General features: G+C 33.5%; 1 long non-coding RNA gene across 3 annotated transcripts; it reads right to left on the minus strand.

The window, feature by feature from the left end:
- Positions 1–1,644: 1,644 nt before the first annotated feature.
- LOC108202255 (uncharacterized) lies at positions 1,645–6,491 on the minus strand. Of its 3 annotated transcripts, none has more exons than XR_010287384.1 (6): positions 5,997–6,491; positions 3,929–4,661; positions 3,200–3,781; positions 2,931–3,110; positions 1,983–2,060; positions 1,645–1,906 (listed from the first exon to the last, which is right to left on the minus strand). It is a non-coding gene; the product is annotated as an uncharacterized LOC108202255 (long non-coding RNA). The 3 variants fall into 3 exon arrangements; XR_001803046.2 differs by having other exon boundaries at positions 3,865–4,661; XR_010287383.1 differs by having other exon boundaries at positions 3,919–4,661; positions 5,997–6,489.
- Positions 6,492–9,737: the final 3,246 nt, after the last annotated feature.

A 9,737-nucleotide genomic window follows, 5' to 3' on the forward strand; every position in this document is an offset into this window, starting at 1 on the left:
ATCTTATTACTCGAGTGTATCAATAAATGACATATTTTTGTGTTATAGTTAAATCGAAAGATACATAGTTTATTCTAATTATTAATATATTAGATTTTATTTTTGTATTTCCATTTGTCATAGAAAAAGAATAATGTAGGAGTAAATTGGATATTTTATGATACATGGAAATAATTTAAGTGTTATTTGTATATAAATATATAAACTAAACATATTTTTATATATTTTGAGAGTATATAAGAACGAAAAATAGATATATTTTTTTGGCAGCATATTTTGTTTTTACTTCTTAGTTACTTGTATATTTTAATTCGACATACACGGATATCAATATATGAGAGGTTTGGCTGTGCTTAAAAGAAGTGACTTATTGTTTTAAGTAAAGAAGTGGATTAAAAGTGAAAAGTTGATTTAGACTTAAAAGTTACTAGAAGTGTTTGGATATCGTGACTTATGAGTTCTTATAAGTTATTTAAGTGTTTGGATAAGTTAACTTATAAGTTAGTATAGTTCTCAAATTTTGTAATATAAATTGTTTTATTTAAAATAAATTATAATAATACAAAAACCTTTTATTATTAGTTGACGAAATATTTTACAAATAAAAAATATAAAAATTATGTATTAAAAAATATAAAAACTATGCATTAGAAGATAAAATTTTGTTTTCTGTTAATTAAAGAAGAAGTGCTGCAAGAACAATTAAAGAAGAGGAGTTGCAGGGGGAAGATCCGCGACGGAGAGAAGTAAGGAAGTGTTGGTAATAAGTTTGGAGTCCAAAAGTTAGGTTTTGTAGCTTTTTTTTTGAGCTTCTTCAACTGAAAATAAGTGCTCCTTACAATTAGCCAAACATCCGGTTTATAAGTGAAGTGGGCTTTTCAGGCTTTTAAGCCCATAAGCTCAAACCCCAAACACCCGCTAAGACGTAAAGAAAAGGATCCATGAATAACGCTGGGCAGGAGGGCACCTACTGTTGAGAGGAAGAGAACACTACCAAATACAATACAATACTTGTTTACGTATCTTTTGTTTGTATCCCATATTCTCTTTCCCCTACTTCCCTAATCCCATTCCCCTGCTTGACCAATACTTGCTCGTTTTACTACTGGCATTCCTACTTTAACTCTACTGTTAAGTCTTTCCTGATTTTTGTTACTATGAGAGGCAAGAGAAACATATGAGATTAGTTATATGATGTCGTAATTTATGATTATGAACAATATATTTGAAAAGTTCATTTTAACAGAATGTTGAATACTTTCTAGTTTATTAAATTTCATTTTTCATTTCTCATAAATAGACAATAACTTTCATTTCTTGTTTGTTTTTAATAAATAAATATTAAATTCTCATTTGTTACACCTTTTTGTCGCATTTCACATTTTTACATAATTTTTTACTATTTTCTGCACTTGATTTCCTGGAGTGTGAGAAATGTATGATTAATGTTCCTTTTAATCAACTATATACAAACTAGCTTTATAGCCCGTGCAAGGCACGGACATGTTCTAGAATCCAATTTGTAAGCTTAAAAATTATCATAATATTTTTAAAAGAAATATTTTTCTGCTCGTTAAAATAATGTGCTAATTGTTTTTTTGATGCAATAATGTGCTAATTGTTAAGCACAATATCTATCGTTCCTGCATATAAGTTGCCAGAGTGTGCTTTCTATTGCTGCATGTGGTGCAAATCTTTTCATGAGTTCACCTTCTAATTCAGTAACAAATAGAAATTGTAGCTATATATTCGCATATTCATCTATAATTCGTTTACAGGGACTTCTCCTGACCACCTCCACATCTTTGCTACAATCTTCCTTCAATGCCGGTGATGAACCAATGCTTATGGTCCCTCTCGAATGGCTCTAGGGTGGCCAACTCAGATGTTTAAGTGTCAATGTAACCTGGCGCAATACCTAGTTAAGAAAGTAATTGCGTAATTGGGAAAAGTATGAGGCTACAAAAGATTAGCACACTCACAATCTAAATGTTGTCCATCCCTCCTGTTATAGCAGCTGCAAAACTAAATCTAAGTAGCTTCCATGCCCTGTAATCAACCTTGGTTCCATGTACATTCAGTCTTAAAAAATAAGAAACTAGAGAAACTTAATTTTTTTGTCCAGATGCACATACTCTTATAAGAATATACTCCATAAAAAGGAAATCCTTTCATTCAAGAAAGTTAATCATGTAAACAAAGGACATGAAAGACATCTACGAACACTTAGACAATAGAACTCACCTAGAAAAGGGGGGAAAATGTTAACTATTTGACAAAAAAATAAATTATCACAAAAAGTGGAAACTAAATAAAATTATCAGATACAACAACAATGAAGTCTCAAAAAACAAATCTATCTCCTCGGTAGACACATTAAAAAGACCCTGATTAACATGGTTAAAATAGAAAAACTTATTATATTAATACACAACCCTGAAAAAATATACATAATAAAGTAGTATAATTTTATAATATTCATATTCATATCATTTGTTATTTGCTTTTGAGCTCTAATTTTTAAGTTCTGATTTAGCATCCTTCTTACTGCAGATACACTAATTAAGACTACTGTTCCATCCTCACTGATTTCATTTGGATCAAGCAAAAACTCTGGTTGTTCATCCAGCCTATCCTAAAACACAGTAAAAGAACAAGGAGTAGAAAATTAATAAGGAATTTTTAGTTTTGAGTAAAAAATATTGGAAATAATAATATAGTTAAGAATCACAAATATTTGTATATAGTCAATTAAACAAAATATTATATAGCTTTCAGAAATCGGGATATTAACTTCCACATCTTTCCTAGAAAGCAAAACCCTGGATGTCAACAAAAAAGGGTAGTAAATAATGTGCTAGACACCATGCTATGTTGTGCAGATTCTAGATGCTATGTGTGTATAATTAAAAACTAATATTATAACCCACCTTTGCCATTGTAACAATGTCAGGCACAATGCCATGGGACTCAAATCCCCAAACATGGCTCCCTGTCCTAACAAATCCTGACTGAATCTCATCGGATATAAAAAGGCCTCGGGCTTTCTTGATAATGCTATATAATGCAGACAGGTAACCTAGAGCCAATTCAACAATACCACCCACTCCCTGCCACCAAGAGGAATTGACTCAGTTTTCATAGAAAAATTGTTCTCACTGGAACTAATTATTGAACTAAAAAATATCTGTAAGCTTACCTGAATTGCCTCACAAATAAAACCAGCAATGTTGCCCGAAGTACCAAACTAAATGAGATGGTGAACGTCCTTAGCACACTTTTCACAACCAGAACAAAAAACACCTCTATATGGATCTGGTTTCATGGCATGATGGACTCCAGTGTGTTGCATAGCAAAAACGATCATAAAAAATGCAATTGATGTATTTTTAAATATTCAGATGAATGTGCTCAACACATATATCCATATGTATGCCACTACTTACTCTGTTCATCTTTAATTGTAATACTATACTGGGTATATAAACCATTTTTATGCGATATCAAGTTCGACTGAGAACAGGGAAATGCTGTGTGACCAGGCAATAATGATTTTGAACTCGATTTGTTATGTAATGTACAGTATATTATAACTAAATTGATGGGTGCTATATTATAACAGATAATCAGACCGTACAAAGAAGATACAAGAATCTGAAGAACTTGTCGCCTCCTCTAAATGAAGCATCATACTTGAGATAATCATACAATTCTGTAAGCTTTTTTTTGAAACACTCTCTCTTGTTTCACATTGTTTCAACACCAACTTTGTCAGATCCACCTGTTTTTGGACAAGAAAACAAGATCATAAATTTACAATCTCAAGAAGGAAAAGGAATTGAAAAATATAAGCAGGCCACTGACTTTGCTCAATCAAGCTATATCCTGGAGTTTTCTGGACTTTAGAAATTCTCATACCTCTCCTCACCTTCTCTGCATCTGTCCATCTATTATCTGCCGCGTAAATGTTTGTGAGAAGAACATAACGTCTAGAGTGAGATAGATCCAGTTCTATTAGAATTTCGGCTACCTTCTGCCCCATCAGAACATCATTGTGCAATCTACATCCGCCGAGAAGGGGTCCCCAAACACCTACATCAGCCTTGAATGGAAAATTCCGAATAAATATGTCTGCCTCCTCCAATAATCCAGCTCGCGCAAGTATGTCAACCATACAACCGAAGTGTTCAGATCTTGGTGTGATGCCATAAACTTCACTCATTGCATTGAGTAGTTGCATGCTGATAGAATGCCAAGGAACGTGACCTCATTTGGTTTAATATTTGGCTTTTGCATCTGGGCGAAGAAGTCAAGTGCATCCTTGGGAAGACCTTCATCGCCAAACCAACGATCATAGCACTCCAAGCTAAAACAGATTTTGTAGAATGCCATTGAATGACTTAATAGCTTTCTCCGGAGCACCACACTTGCCGTACATATCCATCAAAGCCATTTCAACTTCTTTCCCCATAGTTTTCTGTTTCTCCATGAAAGAATGAAATGTTTCAGCTAGGTTTAGTGCACCTGCAAAACCACAACTCAGGGCTCAACGGGGACCAGTAGCCGTGGACAATCCAGTCGTAGGTAAAATTCATCTAGGCCTAATATGATTTGATCACAGTGATGCATCCTTCTACCAGATTAAAGTACTACAGCATCCCCTGAAGAAAAAGTATAAATCATTAAACTGACTTTTTTACACACAAGGGACGAGGTTAGACCTAAATGGTGCCTGTTAATATGCTACAGGACATGTACAAATTATTAATGTTAATCAGGTTTCTGTGCTTGCTGATGAAATCCTAAAGAATGTTGAATATGATGCACTGAGGATTGTATTCAACATATTCCAGTCGGTTGTCTCAATTTTGCCCACTACTGCAACTATTTTCTTTTTCCAGAGGTAAATGTTTATTGCTCTGCAATATTCCCTTATTCCTTATACTTGTAGCAGTAATCGTACTTTTGTATGAGAGAGAATTTGAAGCTGGCAAGCTTGGCGATCTGGATTTATATGAAGTTGAAGGTGGTGAAACAAAGCCTGAAAATATCAAGCTATGTTGGTTCCCCAAAACTTGGTAAATAGAATTTGAGCATTTATTATTGTAGTCTGAAGTTCTGTTTTGAGATTAATATCTTGCAAATATATGCAGGAAGATGACAAGGCAATCTTGTCGAGGAGACAGGACTGCAATTTAAGCAGATTAATAACTCGTTTATCAACTAAAGGAAGCGAAACTGGCACAACAACTCAAATTCAATGACAACTCTCAAATCCAATCGTAAACGATAGAGACATGGATTTAATTTCAAGAAGCAATGACATATCATGAAATGTAACTAATGCATCTTTTGTAGAAATTATATGTTTGAACTCAGGAAATGTATGGTACCATCAGATGTATGAGTTTAGATAATGATCGTATCAGTACAACTGAAGTTATTATCGATATCTGAAATCATGATCTAGTTTGGTTTAGCATTAGTTTACTTATCGTGGAACTTAGACATCCTAGCAACTTACTATACTATTGCACTTCTTAAGAATGAAATACTGTAGTAATAGAATTTCACTTTGTAAAGGAATGAAGAATTGTATGAACATAAATGATGGATACTTTAGATCTCGATTGCTCTCTGATTAGAAACTCAGCCTTCACAGCACTAAAATAAACTCTTAGGGCTCATCAAGCACAAATGGGAATATATGTTTGTTAGTCTTGATGTCTATTTCTCCGCTAGTGGAACATGTCATTAATAGTTTTTCACAGTAATAAAATGCAATACTGATACTCAGACAGTATATTAGCAACCTCTAGTAGTTTAAAATTATAAATCACAGTTAATTAGTTTTGCGAAAACATAAGCAACATAAAATCTAAGAAATCATGATAACATCTCTATGCAAAATCAAGTGCTCGGGGTATATAAGTTTGTCCTAGATAACCACAAAGACCAGATAAACTACCTTCCTATGCAAAATACAATAACAATACCAGGTGAATGTGGACAGCATCACAGTGCAGAGATGCATAAATTGAAGTCGGAGTACAAGAATGCCCAAAGCCCAGCATACGAGAGGCACACAACAAATATTATCAAAAACAATTTACCCATATCTTCCTTCTAATGCACAAGAATTTGTAAAAATCAAACTGGTTCAGTAATTTCATCAAACACCTAGCAATGCTATATCTCTGGCATACACGTTGATGTTCGATAAGATTGGCAACAGAGGGAAGGGAGATATTAGAACAGCTGGAAAAGGCTGATCGGTTGAGGAAGGAGTTAGAATGATGATGGGTGAAGGCATCGCAAAGGACAGCTCAACAGTTGCAGCCTGCAGGAAAATATGCACAAACAATAATGATATGTTGTAATTTAAGTATGACGTGGATGTCTATGTGGCTGTGACGTGGCTGTACAAGTGGAATAAAATGCCTCAACCAAACTCCTTGTTTCTAATATTACAAAGACTCATCCAGTTTCTAATATTAAAATTTAAAACTGCTCTTCTCCATCGTTTTCCGCTACCCTCTGTCAAAAGTAAAAATGAACATTTAAGCAAGGATTGTCTAGCAGTTAGCAATCACACATGTGAACTTGAGAGCTTACTCTTTAAAAATCCGGGCCTGGCATGCATAGCCCTGTAGCGGAGGAAATTGTGATTCAGTGGGAGGAAAAAATGCCAAGAAGCCTCCTGATGCTGAATTGCAGTGGTCACCGTGGTGCCCATGATGATTGCAGTGGATGCTATAGTTTCTTTTAGGGATGTGCGTGGTGCGGTTTGGTGCGGTTTGCACCCAAAACCGGAACCGGAACCGGAACCACAAGGGTGCGGTTTCGAAAATTGAAAACCGAAACCGAACCAAGCATCATTGGTGCGGTTCGGTTTTTGATACGAGCGGTTTCGGTTTTAAATGGTGCGGTTCGGTTTGAAAACCGTAAACACAAAAAGTCTAGCACCATGAGTAATTAGAGAATTTGAGTAGAAGAAAGACAAGAAACTTGCACTCCCCATCTTGTTACACTAAGATAAGTACTAGTCTGAAAGACTTGTTTTGTTCTATTATCATAGAAAAGTCAGTCATCCAAGGGTTTGGAAGGTGAAACTGCATCACTCAGGTTATAGGTGGCTGCTTGTTGCAATACTGATCACTGATATAATAATAAAATTGATACATTGCACTAGTGCACTGCAGAAACAATTCATAACACACTGAATAATATATTATATCAATACTGAAATAAATATAATACACCAATTACAATAAATTATATATTTCATAATAAATAATATATATAATATATTATTTTAATATATATAATAAACAAATTAAATATAAATATTAATGCGATGCGGTACGGTTTGTATTCGGTTTTAAAATCTTCGGAAACCAAAACCAAAACCAAGATATCGGTGCGGTTTGTATTCGGTTCGGTTTTTATTTGGTGCGGTTTTGTGCGGTTTTTGCGGTTTTAAATTAGGTTTCGGTTTTCTGTTCGGTTTTTGCTCATCCCTAGTTTCTTTCACCATCCTCGTCTTTGGCCTACATTGCAATCATCATTGGCACCACTATTACCAGTGCAATTTCAGCATACATCTATTATAAAAAATTTAACACTTACAATCTGAAGAAAAATTTTATTTTCAAAATTTATGGTTCTACAATAGAATAATTCTCGATGATTATTATTCTGTTATAGAATCATGTAGATGAATTGCATAATTTTCGATGATTTTTGGAATAAAAAAATTGAACAATTTCATTTTCGATTTACTAATTACAGTTTGTATTATATTTCATAGAAAATATAATACATATATACATATTATTTACATATTTTATAGTAGTATTTTATAGAACTCCATATAAGATGGTATGTTATAAAGTGGTACACACGTGTATATATCTTTTGGGTCATATGCATTTAAGCATACATTAATAGCCGATCCTAATATATATAGATTAATTGATCCACTTGTGACAGCAGTAGATAGCTGACCCTCATAATTATAAATATGAATCATATTGCACATTCATGAAGACATTTTCATAAAATATAGAATATATTATTTTAAATGAAAAAATTCTAATTGATTATCATTCAACGAAATAGGAGACAACAAGTGAAATAATTGGCAGGGTCGAAATCCTTGGACTCTCTTTTTCATTTTCTCTCGGCGCGATTATCCTAAACTCCATAGTCGACGGGGCTTTCATCGGTTTTACCCGATAAAAAGCCCCAAACTTTCTTATTTGCTTTATTCGATTTGTTTCCTCAATAATCTTTCTTTTCGGGAAAAGATTTCTATTCTTTTGATTTGTTTGGGTTTTTTTTCTTTATGTACTTCATTGGAGCTTTCAATTTATCATTTTCTCCGATTCAAGGGGACCTTATCAGATTCGATAGTAAATCGACTATCTTGTGGTTTCGACTATCTGATCTAAGAGTTTTTTTTTATTTTCATTTGTTTTCAGTTTGCTTTTATTTCAATTTTTTACTTGAATTTTCAGGTTGTTTTCTCACCAAGCTTTTATATTATAAGCGGAAGTCTTGATTTGGTGATGATATTTTGCGTGGAATCGCAATTCTCGTCTTTAACTCAAACGATAACTTAATCAGGACATGATGAAAATGGTATTAGTAATTCAACAAGAATACATCAAATTTCATGGATACTTGTATTTGTATATATAATATATTCGAATATCGTTTAACTTCTCTTCATGAAAACTGATTCTCTTCATGAAAACAACAGGTGATAACAATTGTTTGTTTGTTTGACTCGATCATTGGTGTATATACCGTATGACGTTTTATTATAAAATTAACACATTTGTTTCAAAAAAATTGAAATAAATAAATTTCGACTCTCAACTACTAGAAATATTTTAATTAGACAAAATTTAAAATTCGAAGAGACTACTTACAAATCCACGAAAAAGGCCTCGGATCTCACAAAATGTAGAAGTAATGCTCAGAATATTAGATTTGGGAATAATGGCCCCATACACCAGTTATTAACGTCTGATGATCTAGTGTTTTCATTTAAGAAAGAAAACGCTAGATCGTGTAGAGTTTTGTTGTTTTAACCCTAACAAAACGCTACACAATGCAGCGTTATGTTATTTTAACCCTAACAAAACGCTACGTAAACTAGCGTTCTATTCTTTTAACCCTAACAGAACACTAGATGATGTAGCGTTTTGTATGAATATCCAAAACGCTACACAATGCAACGTTAATAAATGGTATTTGAAGTTATTAAATGGTATTTGAGGTCATTTTTTGATATCATGAATGACATTAATGATGGATATAGCAATAATTAAGGCGAATACCCTTCATCCACAACTCTTAGAAAAGATTTTATTACAAATGAATTTCCTGTTGGAAACATGGCAGGGGACAACTACTAAAAGTAATTTGATTTATGTTAGAGATATGTGTCACTTGTTCCCATCTAATTTATACGTTTGTGCAGACTTGACACAACCCTATCATTGGGTAATTTTTCTTTGCAGTAACCCAGCGAGAACGCAATACAATTTAGACGACAGACTCAAAAGGTAAAACTGTTAACCCAATTGTGCATTCGTTATTTTGCATCCACCAGTTGCAATATGTTCGTTTCTAAACACAACACGCCACACTGGTTTGTCAAGAATATTGTGCCGTTAATGGAAGATGACTATTATGCACCTCGAATTCTCAGACATTCAAGACAAAAG

This window comes from Daucus carota, chromosome 9 (assembly GCF_001625215.2).
Source record: "Daucus carota subsp. sativus chromosome 9, DH1 v3.0, whole genome shotgun sequence".
In the NCBI taxonomy this organism is placed as follows: domain Eukaryota; kingdom Viridiplantae; phylum Streptophyta; class Magnoliopsida; order Apiales; family Apiaceae; genus Daucus; species Daucus carota.